The following is a 15,104-nucleotide window of genomic DNA, read 5'->3' on the forward strand; positions in this document are numbered from 1 at the left end:
CCATGAAGCCTGAATGGCTGGCACAGCTGAACCTCCATGTATCATTCTAAATATAAACCATCAAGCTTCAATTATAACTTAATGACAGATATATAAAGGAAGATACTAAGAACAGCCAAAAACAAGGCAATAGGAATCAAGGCGAGATATTAAAACTGCATAGTATTTGGCCCACTCATCAAGAAAGGAACAACAATGACAACATTCAGACAGACCCAAGCGAACATAAGCAGTTTATGGTCTTTCATGTTTAAGAATCCAATGAAGATTTGTATCCAGGCTGTATTTTACCCACTAGAACCTGAAATAGCAAAAACATCCACCAAGAACTATCTGTCTGAACTTGAAAGACACAGGCTAACGCTAATTCACAAACATGAAATCCCAGGGATCACTGAACACCTTGCTAATTTCTAGAGAGCCCAACAAATAGATAAACTGAAAACTAAAGTGTTCCATCCCCAGTCTCAGTGGGCCCTCCTGTGCGCTGGACAAGCTACCCAATCCAATGCTCTTCATGATATGCCTTTTTATGATCTGTTTACCAATGTGAATCCCCTGTTATGCTTTAATTAATTTCCTGGAGAATCAGGGGTGATCTCTATAATCACCAAATGCGGGACAGCCATTTTTTAATAGCATTAATTTCATACAGAATCATTTCAGAGAAAGAAGAAAAAAAAAAAAAAAAGCAAAATTGTGAGAAAAGAACTGTTGAAAAAGATTCTAGCATTTACTGAAATGGTAACTCTTACTTTCCAGTTCCCCGTATTTCCACAGTTAAATCTAAGATGGGGATAGCTCTTCTCTTAAAACCACAAAGGCTGAAGCAGGTGTGTGTTTATTACATGCCATCTGTATACACCTCCCCACTTGCCAATGGTGCACTGTTGGAGAACCATTTGGGACCATTCAAAACCATTAAGTCTATTAACTGTGACTATGGCCAAGTCTAGTAAACAAATGTCATCCCAACAGGAAATGAGTTAAGCTGGCCTTCAAAGTCACATAAGCAAATATTCCCGCAAGTCAGAGGGCCTCACACAAAGCTTCTCATTGAATTCTTCTGCTGTTGGTTTTGCCCAATTGAAACCAGAGATATCGCTGGAAATGTTCATGTCAGGAAAAACCCACATTTAACTGCAGTGACTTGCAGTGCGTTTGAAGTGACTCACAAGAGTCGCTAAGCGCTGCCCGGGTCTCTCAGGCCACCTCACTCATAGCAACAGCAGGTGCACAAAAAAATATTTAGGAAACCCGCATGGAATGTGTCTAGCTCCTCCTACATGAAGTCAAGTTCCTGATCTGGAAATTCTAGACCATAAACAGCCTCACAAAAGAGAAGAAGTCACAGCCAGTGGCGATGCTAGGTATATTTTTGTCAGGTCTAAGTAACACATTCTTTTCAAAATGTGGCTGCCTTCATGCTAATACTACATCTAGAACACTTCATTTCCCCAATGAAATCACTCTCATCTTTGAAAAGTTCTCTCCAGTATGACCCTCCAAGAAGCCCTTCTTAATAGAGTAGGATCCATTCCTACTCCATTTGCTTTTCAGATTTAATCACGGCTTAGACTCACCCATCTGAGATCTGGCTTTACTAGCCCAGACCCTGGCTTTATTTATTCTGTCTTGTGTCATAATGGCTACTGCTCCACTTAACACTAAGGATCTGGGGGAACAGAACTTTTCAATTCCTCTCTACCCCTATGCAGTTGCTTTACATCCAAGAGATACTATAAATAAATGCTGGTTGAATGGAAGGTATCTTAGTCTTGGATTTAATTTTCTCAACATCTCCAATAGTCTAATAGCTTAAGAACCAAACCTACTTAAAAATTAACTTCAGTTTTAAGTATAATGAAATCAATCTAAGTTATTAACCTAACCACTCCATGTGTTTATTTTCCTATTCTGGAAAAGCAGGCCAGCCATTGGGTACGATCATCCCTAGATAGGCAACTCTAAGACTAATGAGGTAATTTCCTTCAATGATGAGCTCTTCAGGATTCTCTGGAATTCACACCTCCCCATTAGTGTGTCATGATTAAGACCCAGTTCCCTCTGGGGAGAAATGACACAAGAGCACTTCAGAATTTTCAAGCAACTCCTCACTACATACTACTCAGGAGTCACCATAATCTCAATGTGATGGTCCCACTACTTTAAAAGAATTAGGAGGAGACAGTTTACTACAGATAGGAAATGTCCCATCAAATTTGCATAACTAGTTCTAAACTCATGTTCCAAGTGAGTAAACTCACTATGTTTGCTTAAGCATTCATATACTTTTCAGTGAGTTAAAATAAAAAAAAAGGATGACAGCGTAAAAGGGGTATTACCCCAAAACAAGGGTTGCAAGATCTCACAAATAAAAATATAGAATGCTCAGTTAAATGTAAATTTAGTGATCAAAGAATAATTTTTTAGTATAAGCATCCCATGAAATATTGGGGGAAAGTTTATACTAAAAATTATTCTTTGTTCAAAATTCAAATTTACCTGGACATCCAGTATTTTATCTGGCAATCCTACTCCAAACTCAGAAACTGTACTTTTTTTTAATTTAAAAAAAAAAAAAGAGAGAAAGAGAGAAGAAATCACAGAGCAATGAATGTGTTTGGTGATGGCTTAATTTTCAGAAAGAATACAGTTAGTCACCAAATAGCATTACGGAACGTTTCAGAACGCTCGAGGTAATGATGCAGGAAAAATAACAAGTTATACTGAGTACTATGTGCTGGGTACTATGCCAAATCCTTATCTCATTTAATTCTTACTCCATCCTCAACAGGTAGTAACTATTACTATTATTACTATTAATGAAAGCAAGATACAAGGTAAACGAGTTGCCCAGTGTCACAGACTAGTAGACATAGAGTCAAATACAGACAGGTTTAATGAAAGGTCTTACCTGCTTAATAGCTGCCACATTTTACAGGTGAAGAAACCAAGAATCTTAGCATTTTGCCCAAACTCACATAGCTGCTCGTCAGTGTGGCTGGGATTTGAAGCTCGCAGGGTCTGTATTCAGTCTTAGTCCTAACAAAACACGACCTCTCCAAGTCATGCAAAATGGAGAAAATCCCTTTGCCACTTAAAACCAGTTGCAATTACCACTGTCATGTCAGAATGCTTCATCTTCAAAGAACAGTGAGTGCTTAAACCCAGAATGGCCTCCTCGGAATTCTTATCAGACCCATCCAGCTGAATTTTGACTCCTTATAATCTTAAACGTTATCCTGAGTTAGATGGAGAATGTGGAGAAAAGTTCTAATTGGAGAAGAATTTGTTGTTACTGTCATTTCTGTACCAAAACATCTCTTTTAAAGAAGCCACTTATCTGATTTCAACTAGTCTTGCTGCCTAGAGGCAAATTCTTCCTCCTGTACATGAATCCCAAACACAGGCCATAACCTGGAACACAGACATGAAGCAGCCACCAGAGCCAGCTTCAAGATCCAGTTATGTGTGGAAAGATCACAAGAGCGAAGACTTTTCAGCTTGGATCTGGAACTAAACAAAAAGGATTACTGCATGTAAAACATCAGAGTTCAGAAAATATCAGAACGTATCCAGAACTTTACCTGTAGTAGACTTACTATGGGAACTCTCATATGCCTTATTTGAAGTGTTTGTCTACCTCTGGAATGAAGACAGATGTCTTTAATCAGAGAGAGAGAGGGAGTGTGTGAGTGTGAGTGTGAGTGTGTGTGTGTGTGTAAGCATGTGCAATACTAGGTATATATAATACAATGTTTATCTAACTTAACCCTCCAAAGTTCCTATAGGGAACAGAAAACATGTTGATCAGAATATGAGTTGGCTGCAAGAAAAGGAGAGGGTGTCTATGGAAAGAACTGACACACAGAATTTTTCTCACTTAACTTATAAATACATAATAATCTATAACCATCCGAACACTAGACTGTGTCTTCCGTAAGAATATCGACTTTTTGAGGGCAGACACCATGTCTGCTTTATCCACTATTGTGTTTCCCAGGTGTATGGTACAAAACAGGCATCCAGTGATGTGATGGATAAATGAATGAATGAGCAGTCACTGTTGCCACCAGTAAACAGTGTACACACAAATCTTACTTTTGCCCTCATTGCCCTTAAAATCTGTGACCAAGGTATGTATCCTCTCACAATCATGACCTCCCTTCAGAGCTAAATGGTGCGTGTGCATCATCATTTCTCACAAAGGCTATTAAGCTGGAACCATCCTAACTGGCCTCCGTGACACCAGACCTTGGCCACCCTCCAGCCTACTCTTCAGCTGGCAGCCACAGTGCTCTCCGTCTGCTTAAATCCAGCCATACTCCCTAGGGCTCCAGCCACACTCAGAAGTTTACGATGTCCGAAAGGCAAAACGCTGGACTGTATTTCCAAGCGTCCTGTCTAGAAGGCTCTCCTCTCATTTGCTTGGCCGTCGTCTTTCAATAATGAACTCAAACTTCCTTTCTTCTATGAGATTTCACTCTTCCCCTCTCCCCTCAGAGGAACTGATCCCTCCATCTTTTGTCCCTAAAGCTATAATTACAGACCTAACATCACATTCACCTTGGTGAGATACAAGAAGGCAGAGCCCCTGTCTTATGGACTGGCCATTTTAAGCCTAGCACGGTGCCTGGAAGGCAGTTGGTACTGAACAAACCCTTCCTCAAGGGATAAATGGGTTGTGGAAAACAAAACTGGAAAACTCTGTTAAGCTAATCATTTCTTGACCTCTTATTCCACTGGAGGAATATTGTCCAGACTCATTCATTAAGTTCTATATTTATCTGCTAAATCTACCAGAACGATTATTGAAAGGAGGGACAATGGTGTGTGTCACTGTTGTTTTCATTGTTTAAGTGAACACCTGCTGACCAAGAAACTTCATAGAATGTTGCCTACTTGTACTCGGGATTGAGGTATCAAAAACAAATCAAAGAACCCCAAATCAAGGAGCCATAGTAAGAGACCTCAGACAGAAGATACTTCTGAGAGAGCAAATAAGTTTTGCCTCTAGTGTCCACGGTGAGACATGGAAGCCTAGAGCAATGAATTCAGAAGGGCCCAAGGCTCCTTCTAGGTTCATGGAACAAAGAGAGGTGACTATAAGTAACATCTACTGAGGTGCAGTTGGGGGAAGGAATCAACAGAGCACCACACAGCCACCATTGTCCAGTCCTTCCCCTTGATTAAACATAAGAGGAGATTCTGTGTGTGTGTGTGTATGTGTGTGTGTGTGTGTGTGTGTGTGTGTGTAGTCACTCTGTTGTGTCTGATTCTTTGCAAACCCCATGGACTACAGCCCACCAGGTCCCTCTGTCCATGGGATTTCCCAGGCAAGAATACTGGAGTGGGTTGCCATTTCCTACTCCAGGAAATTTGACTCAGGGATCATACCCACGTCTCTTGTGTCTCCTGCCCCAGCAGGCAGAATATTTGCCACGGCTCCTCATGAATGGCTAGCTGAGGGTCACGTGATTAATGAATGGCACAGCTGGGCCTGGAACCAGGCCTCCCAATACGGGCACTCAGTCAACATTTATTGAGTGACTGTTAGGTTCTGCATGGTGCCATCTGCTGAAATAAAATGATGAACAAAAATATTCACAGTCATCAACCTAGTGAAATTCAGTTTCCTCGACGCCTAATCTGTGACTCCTCCTACCACCTCATGTTTTCAACTTCCACCTCCCCACTAGAAAACTTCCATTATATGTAGTGACACTGCCCTGATAATACAAAAACTCTTTTTAAAAACAATACCTAACTCCAGGTACTTTCCTGGCAGTCCAGTGTTCCACACTTTCAACGCAGGTTGGGGATCGATCCCTGGTTGGGGAATTAAGATCCCACATGCTGTGCACCAAAAAAAAAAAAACCTAATTCCAAATATTTCACCCATATTATAACTATTCTTTCTCTTTATTCTATTTATCCAAACTTTTAAAAACTCATATTTAAGCAAAAACCCCACAGTGATATTTGAAATATTTTTCAGATAGCTATATCATTCCCAAATCTTATCATCAAAGACCTTATCACAATGTTAGAAGGAAGTGTTAGTTAAGCTTACAGAGACCCTATAATTCATGTTTTCCAGAGGTTAAACAATTATCTTAATGCTCAGGAACTCAAACCAGTGCATAATAGTTCTTACAGTAAGGAAGTTCTATTTTTAAACCTAATCCAAATCTTACCACTAAAAGTTAAACTAAATCCACTGTATCATCAAAGACAACAAAAAAAAACAGTCACCATCTTACATCAGATAGTGGAGTAAATGTGCTTTGGGTCTGCAATTTCTCAGTTTAATCTTTTTCTCTTTAAAAATGAGAAAAAATAATTAGTGGGAAAGTTAAGCAGGAAAAATGACTGCTCTGAAATCTTAAATAATTCAGCCAAAAAAATTTTTTTTTCTTCAAAGAAAGTAATTGACCCAAAAAGAAGTATTATCTACCTATAATTTTCACTAAGGAGTTTCCATTTTGACTATGAAGGAAACACATGATTTTTCAAATTCATGGTTTGCAAAATCCCAAGACTCCAAGGAACACATATTTCCATAGAGTAAAAAGACACATTTGGGTATTATTATGAAAAGGACATCAGAAATCAAAACTAATACTATGAACAAACAAATCTTAGCTAAAACTCATTGAAATAATCCAAATGGTTTCCATTCCAGGGAAAATAGTAAGTCAGCAGTTTGCATACGGCTGCCTTTTCTAAATACACAAAATAAGCAAAAACACCACCAGAGGAAAGTGCAAATGCTGAACCCTTTCTATTTCTGTTTCCACGGACTGCAATTCGATCAATATTGCCACCTGCAGAGCTCCAGCACCATTTACGCACACATCCAGGTGGCCTCCAAAGTCCCGCCCTGAAGATTCTTGGACAAGGTTCAGGGAGCCCTCAATCAAGCCACAGAGTGACAAGACATTCTGGACTCCTGGCTCCAAATGCTAGAACAGGTACTGCAAAGCCAGAAAAATTCATCTTTGAAGGTACTGAGCAACCAAGAACTCTCACCAAGAACATTCAGATTCTAAATAAGAAAACAATGGGGACAGAGGCAGGCATTCCTTAAAGGACAAAAGACTCTGGAGGGAAAAAAAAAAATCATTGAATCACAACCCTTCACCTAGTACCATTAACAGTCTGTAGCTGGCGAAGGACTGTTGAGTAAAAATATTCTTTATAAGGAAACTTAAGGGAAGTATTCAAAACCTTTTACCCAGGATAGAAGACAACTCAATGTGCAAAATCCTAAGTGGGGAAAGTCTATCTGAGATTAAGAAAGAGTACATTAGGTAGGGAGCATCCTAAAATCAAACTATTTTTGACAAATAACATTAACAGAAAAGTGCTGTTTTAACACCAAGACAGAGAACTTACTTCCAAATTCCCATCCTCCTACAGAATTTGAAAGGACAATAATTAGTCAAGAAAATAGCAAAATGAGGAAGTGGTATTCGCTTACAATTTCTGTTAATCCCCACCAGCTGTAATTTAAGAAATTCAGTGACATCAGCATTTATAATGGATCCAGCAAGAATGACAGAACTGCGGATGGGGAATCATATGAGAGGGGGGAAAAGAAACTTGGGGGCAACTGGAAAACATCTGAAGATGTGGAAAATTAATTCACTTTGCAGTGAATCACTTCAACAGCTTCAAACACCATCACTGCCAAAAATAACAGAAAAAGTGGAAAAGGAAGAATAAGCATTCCAAATCTAATCAAACGATCCAGTAGAATATCTGGGAAAAAAAGTCACTGAAACAAGTAAAGTAAACATTTCTGGAAACAAACAGAAAGCAATTTAACTATTCATGAGTGACAAGAACCAAAGATTCAACATTACGCAAAGAGTATCACTTTTCAAAAAACATTCATGAACGACATGAACTTGTAAAAACTAAGTCACTTTGGTTATTATTTACATTACCTTCTTTGAAGACTGACAAAGAGTCAATTCCATGGTGGCCTTTTCCCCAGAGAGAAAAAACAGCTTCTGAGAAAATCATCCCAGTATTTTCACAGTGTCCCATCTGAGTTCACAGATGGACCCGGAACAGGTTTGAACTCCCCACACAAATGCCAACCAAGAGGTTTTACTGAAGCCAGAGTCAGAGGGAAAAGAAAACCACACCAAACTCAACTGACGGAACAACCTACAGAAGAGTTGAAAAGACTCACCAGGGCTGCCTCAGCCCTTTGGCTGAACATTGAGCCTGCTGAACTGTCACAAAAAGGAGATGATTACGGAGATGTGACTGTAGCTGCTTGGCCACAGGCTTACATGCACCCTCTCTCAACACTAAGAAGCTTAAATGAGAGATGAAGTGATAATTAATAGGATCATTGGCAGCAGGAGCCAACTTCTTGAACAAACCAGTAATTGCTGCCTACTTAAAATGACAGGGAATCCAGCCAGCAAGGAGGGAGGTGCTAACAATGGGAATCATAAAAGGTAAAAAAAGACTTTACATCAACAGGTTGCTTGGCTCTCATTCAAATCAACCTCCTTATCTACACATTCAATTAATAATGATAGCAAATAAATCGAGAATCACATATATGAGGACTAGAGATCAATAATCCTTCCAGAAATATTACCACAGATGTGAGATTTTCCTTCCACACACTCTCCAGCACTCAAAATATCATATATTGATCTTGAAGACAATTATCGACTTGTAAATGATATCACACTGGAGATGAACATTTTTCCCATAAGTGCTATAGTTGACTCAGACACCCTTTGAGGATAGCCAGTCTGTTGAGAAATTTTAACAGCAGCCACAGACATAATTTATGCTCTCTGTTCTGAAACTAAAACAAGGTCTTGGATGAATGACTGAACATTTCTGGCAAGGCAAAGGACAGGTAGCACACAGTATCTCCAATTTAAACCACTCGATCCCAAATAAGAGAGTGCCGATAACCAAACACTCAACTAAACAATTTTCCCTGTTTAGTTCAGAGAAGACCAGCACCCATTCAACACTCTCTAGCAAGAAACAGACAAATACAACTCTAACATCTTCTGATGCCTAGAGACATGAAGAGACAAGGATTCCATCTTCTGCCATGGAGAGATGTCTACAGAGATAAACCAGGGCAGCAGGCACATAGTTTCATAATGACTAATGTTGACCAAAACTCTTAATAAAATCAACTCAACATGGAAAGACCTACCTAGCTTATTTGCTCAGGAAAACCCTGGCTCTCTGATGGTGTTGCAATGGATGACCTGACACTCTCCAGAAAACAGATCATTGCAAGAATAAGGGCTTGCTGTCAAGATGCAGCCCAGATGGAAATCTCCAACACTTTTTATGGCAGTTAAAGATGCATGTGAGGTACTAAATCAGGAGCAGAAGCGCTGAAAACTCAAATGGTTTTCATTTTTCTTAGTATACATGAGAATTAAGTGTGTTTTCCTTTTATTGTTGGCCTTTCTCCTCTTCCACTAATAAAAAGTAAAAATGCCATTACATTCATTCTGAGAATCTCTAACCCATTGCTGCTGGAACCCACTGTGTATATGGTTCATCGTTAAAGGCATCAATTAGAATTTTTATAACTTCTTCCTCTCTATTAGATCATTATATCCTTTTATTGAAAATATTTAACTTAATACTTTGCAATGACTAATATTCTTAACACCCACATGTCAAGGCAGAAGTTATGTTCATTACACAATATTATGATGTTTCAAGACCTTTGGCATTCAAAGATAAACAGTCCAGAACGTAATAGACTGACTACAACTTCACAAAGACATACACGAAAAGCAATTAACAAGTCAAGTTAGAGGGGGAAAAGAGAGAGAGAGAGACAAATAGAAAATACCAAGATGTTAGGAACTACATATGTTCAGTGGGAGACCACAAAGATGGGCATGTAGATAAGACTTTTTGCTGTCACCAACTAAGGTCATTCAAAGAAGATCTTTACTGGGGAATGATGAAAATTTACAACTTACACACCACACCCCTGTGAATGATTACGTATACACCATCCCATCTTTTGCTACCTTTCTTGAAGCCTTCACAGCCTACCTCTTTTCAATCATCAGAAACAGCTTTGAAAACAAAGGACAAGGCAGCCAAGCATTCAGTGAGCACCTTTAATAGATACATCTATTTATCTTGGATTAAGATGTTCAACCACACCCAGAGTCTCTCTTTACTTCATCAGACACCTAGTCCTGTTTCTCTTCCAAAGTCAACATGAGTTGTTGCCCCAGATCTCTTCCTATCCAGCCATCCCTTCCATGCCTCAATATACACAGTAACCACTGCAGCAGGGTGAGCAGAGCTGACCTATTGGAAAAGACACTGATGTTGGGAAAGACTGACGGCAGGAGGAGACGGGGACAACAGACAGTTGGATGGCATCACCAGTTCCATGGACATGAGTTTGAGCAAACTCTGGGAGATAGTGAAGAATAGGGAAACCTGGTGTGCTGCAGTCTGTAGGGTTGCAAAGAGTCAGGCAGGACTTAGCCACTGAACAACTACTACTGTAGCAGGGCAGATAAGAGGGGAAGCTTTGAAGTCAAACAATCCTCTAGTTTAAGTCTTGGTTCTGCCCTTATTTGAATGACTTCAGGCAAGTGACTTACAATGGCCAAGCCTAAGTTTATCTATAAAATGGCATCCTACCTACCTCACGGGGCTTCCCTGGTGGCTCAGACGGTAAAGAATCTGCCTGCAATGCAGGAGACCTGGGTTTGATCCCTGGGTTGGGAAGATCCCCTGGAGAAGGGAATGGCAACTCACTCCAATATTCTTGCCTGGAGAACGCCATGGACAGAGGAGCCTGGTAGACTACAGTCCATAGGGTCACAAAGAGTGAGACACGACTGAGCAAGTAAACACACATACACTTACCTCACAGAATTAAATTATACAAAGCATTTGAAATGGAGCTAGTAGATGTCTCAATAAACTTGTAAGTAAACTAGATCTGAGCTATTCATTACTGCTAGTTTGGCTTCTTACTTTTCTAATACGTGAAAAATACAAAAAAAATAAAAAATTACATAGGTAACTTCCTTATTCCAGGACTGAGACAAAGAGACAAAGGGACACACACACAAACAAACTATTAATAAGGAAGCCATTCTTTTTATAATACACAAGGATACATTATAAAAGTGTAAAAGGTACAGGTGGAATGCAGAAAAAGACGGCAACGTTCAATACTTTAACTCCACTGTTCTATAATTTTCATTATTTAACCCCAGTGGGCTTCAGTCTCCAAAATGCAGATGAGATTAAAGCACTAACACAAGACACAGCCTGTAGTAAGGACTTTGAAAATGCGAGGTGCTTCTGCTATTATTGTTTTTGTTTGTGTTTCTTTGTTGTTATTAAACTGTATGATCTATCTGCTGTGCCACTCGAAACTACTGGACCTACTGAAAACAATTCTTTTCTTCCCCCCTTCTTAAAAGAATTCCAAGCATTCTCAACAAGCACTCAATTAATGTTTACAATAATGACTGTGCTTATAATTAAAATATGCTAATTTTCAATACACTGGGAAGTCAAAGCATCACCTTTATCTTCTAGGCCATGACTAAACTGAGCTTGGTTACTTCAAAAACTGCCTGCGGAATTTCTAAGCCATCTTATCGCCTTCTGGGGGATTCTGCAGCGGCGGTCGCCACCATTGTTCTGTACTCTTTGCCCTGGTCCATATTCTCACTCTTCATCTTCTAAAGAACAACAGAAATTATATCAAAATAAAGAGTTACATATCTGAACAGCCCCACCCACCTTTAAAGATCTGGAAGTGATAAACCATTTTTATTGTAAATAAACTCATAAAAAGAGAAGATTAGGTGCCTGGAAAAGTTTCATTATTGTGGCTTCAAGTTTAGTCCACAACAATTTCAGAGCAGACAGTGTTTAAAAATATGTTCCCCAGTGAGATGCTTTTTAGATCAGAGAAAGAACCACTAGAAAACAGTTTTTAATACAATCACTCCTCATCATTCACAGATTCCCTATTTGCAAATTTACCGACTCACTAAAACTTATTTGTAACCCCAAAATTAATATTTGCAGCATTTTTACAGTCATTTGTGGACAGAGAAGTGAGAAATCTGAGTCACCCACACATGCATTTCCAACTGAGGTCAAACAAGGCAACACTCGGCCTCCTTGTTTCAGTTTTCACAAGTGTCTTGGGGTGGGGGTGGGGGCTCATTCAGCACTACACTATCTGCATTCTTATGTTTTCTGTTGGTAACTTTACTGACAACCCGAAAGTCTGGCGGTGGTTTAGTCCCTCAGTTGTGTTCAACTCTTTTGACCCCATGGACTGTAGCCCACCAGGTTCCTCTGTCCTGGGATTTTTCCAGGCAGGAATACTGGAGGGGGTTGCCATTTCCTACTCCATGGGATCTTCCCAACCCAGGGACTGAACCCCAGTCTCCCACATTGCAGGCCGATTCTTTACCATCTGAACCACCAGGCAAGCCCCTGCTAGTGCTGAGGTATCCTCTAGTGGTGCTGAGGGTGAGAAGACTGTGAGGTATCTTATGGAGAAAGCACAGGTATTAGATAATCTTGTTTCAGACATGACTCTGTTAGCCCTTAGTTCAATGCTGTGGTTTAGTCACTAAGTCATGTCCGACTCTTGCAACCCCACGGACTATAGCGTGTCAGGCTCCTCTGTTAATGAATCAATCTTTTTTTTTTTCCTTTTGGCTATGATCTGGAGTGGATTGCCATTCCCTTCTCCAGAGGATCTTGCCGACCCAGGGATCGAACCTGGATCTCCTATATTGCAGGTAGATTCTTTACTATCTGAGCCACCAAGGAAGCCCATTTATATTGGTAGTTCTTTATTCAAGAAATTGTTATTGGACATTCACTATCCTGCAGGTGCCCAGGGAATTTACAAGTTACATGTTTCCTGGGGCCTCTTTCAGGTGACGACTGACAGAAATAAAATAAATATTTCCTATCAATATATTTATAGGTAGAAGATGCTTGATTTCTTAAAATACACATCCTTTTTTAAACGAAGGCTTCAAACAAGGTGACAGCTAAAGGCTGTCTTCAGTCAAATCAGTTTCAAATATGTTTCTCACTTACGCTATACATGATCCCCTACATTATCTATGATCTCACTTACATGTGGAACCTTAAAAAAAAGGCGGGGAGGGGATGGCTTACAGATACAGAAAACAGAATGTTGATTGCCAGACACAGGGGTTGTGGGGGTGGGCAAAAAGAGTGAAGGTAGTCAAAGAGAAAAAAATTCCAGTTGTAAGATAAGTAAGTCATGGAATGGAATGCAAAGCATGGTGACTATAGTTAATAATACTATATTATAATAAGCAACAAGGATATACTGCATAGCACAGGGAATTATACCTATTATCTTATAATAACTTTTAATGGAGTATAACCTGCAAAAATAAATCATAATGCTGTATACTTGAAACTAATTTAATATTGTAAATCAACATACTTCAACTTTTTAAATTAATTTTTAAATAAAAATCAGAAAAAAAAATACTGCATTGTGTATTTAAAAGTTGCTAAGAGAATAAATCTTTAAAAAGTTCTCATCACAAGAAAAAATTTTTAGAAAAAAAATTTTTGTAACTATGTATGGTGATGGAGCCTAACTAGATTTCTTGTGGTGGTCATTTTCCAATATACACAATTATCGAATCATTACATTATGTACCTGAAAGTAATATAATGTTATAAGTCAATTATACCTCAATCAAAAAATAATAATATTTATACTGACTACATTTTGACTTGGTAATATTTGGCTATATTGGATTAATATTGTGTGTGTGTGTTCTCAGTTGCTCAGTCACGTCCAACTCCTTGCAACCCCATGGACTGTAGCCCGCCAGGCTCCTCTGTCCATGGGATTTTTCCAGGCAAGAATCCTGGAGTGGGTTGCCATTTCCTTCTCCAGGGGCTCTTCCCGACCCACAGATCGAACCTGCATCTGTTGCATCTCCTGCAGTGGCAGGCAGATTCTTTACCACTGAGCCACCTGAGAAGCCCCAAATAACACATTACTCTCCTTTAATAAATATGTCACTTAAGCATATTTCTTTCACAGGGTAACTGAGTCCAAGTACACTCCTTTCTTCCCCCCGAGGAAGGGATCCTCTGGCCCAGGATGATCTGCTGTGGCTTCCGTGTTAGCCCTGGGCAGCCACGCATGTGCCAAAAGCAACAGCAGTTTAAGGTTGACTCTCTTTGTTCACCATCATCTCCAGACTCCACAGTGGACTCAATAAATATTTACTGAGTATCATTTTACCTCATGGGAAAGGAAAATTTGCCCAAGGATCTTCCAAATCATTCCCAAACTATGACTCTAAGAAAATAGAGGAAGAGTTAGATCTCTTCACGTCCATCTGTTGAGACACCCAAGGCATAAATGTACTCTGAAAACTCCCCAAACTGCCTTTGCCCATTTCCTCTTCCCTTTAGTTACGCGTGTCTTCATTTTCCACTCCAGCCTACACAGCCGATTCATCCTGTTCGCTCACTAAAATGAAGAGCTCAGAAACCCATCAGGCTGGGCAGTTTCTGGCCATCCTTCTCACGCTTCATCCTGTCCTATGCTCAGGAATTCCCCAAACACACTGGATCTCACCCTCAAGTATCCAACTCACCACCTCTTTCACTTCTGTGGGGGTGTGGGTATGGATGTGGCGGGGGTGGGGGTGGATTTCAATTACATGCAAAGAGAGAAACTGTCATTTTCCCTGTTTCTTTATAAAACTCAGGAAAGGAACTGTTGAGCAGAGAACCAAATTTCAAACAGTCCAGACAGTACCACAAAAAGGCTGCAAATACCCTGAAAAATGCTGCCTTGAGAATTCCATATGTGTTTGTATGAATCTATGTCTGGTTACTGGTAGGAAATGTCTCCCACTGATTGGGAATCAAACTAATTCCCATTCCTCTGCACACAACAGCTGATAGCTGGGGTAAGGGGTCCAGAAGACTGCTGGGTGACAACCAAATGCAAGTCTAGGTTTGAAAACTCACTGCAAGAATCCCAAACACATGAAAACTGACTGTATGTGCCTAAC

At 39.8% G+C, this 15,104-nt stretch overlaps 1 protein-coding gene across 8 annotated transcripts in view; it reads right to left on the reverse strand.

The window, feature by feature from the left end:
- The window catches only part of MITF (melanocyte inducing transcription factor), a 228,836-nt gene that overhangs the window by 198,952 nt on the left and 14,780 nt on the right, over positions 1-15,104 (reverse strand). Inside the window, exon 1 of one of the 8 annotated variants that reach the window (XM_015459508.3) lies at positions 7,956-12,699. The exons of the other annotated variants lie outside the window; for them this stretch is intronic. The gene's annotated coding sequence lies outside the window, so the exon portion shown is untranslated. Of the gene's footprint in view, positions 1-7,955; positions 12,700-15,104 lie in introns of those variants that run through there. 8 annotated transcript variants of the gene reach the window in all.

The sequence above is a fragment of the Bos taurus genome, chromosome 22 (assembly GCF_002263795.3).
Source record: "Bos taurus isolate L1 Dominette 01449 registration number 42190680 breed Hereford chromosome 22, ARS-UCD2.0, whole genome shotgun sequence".
NCBI classification, from domain to species: Eukaryota; Metazoa; Chordata; class Mammalia; order Artiodactyla; family Bovidae; genus Bos; species Bos taurus.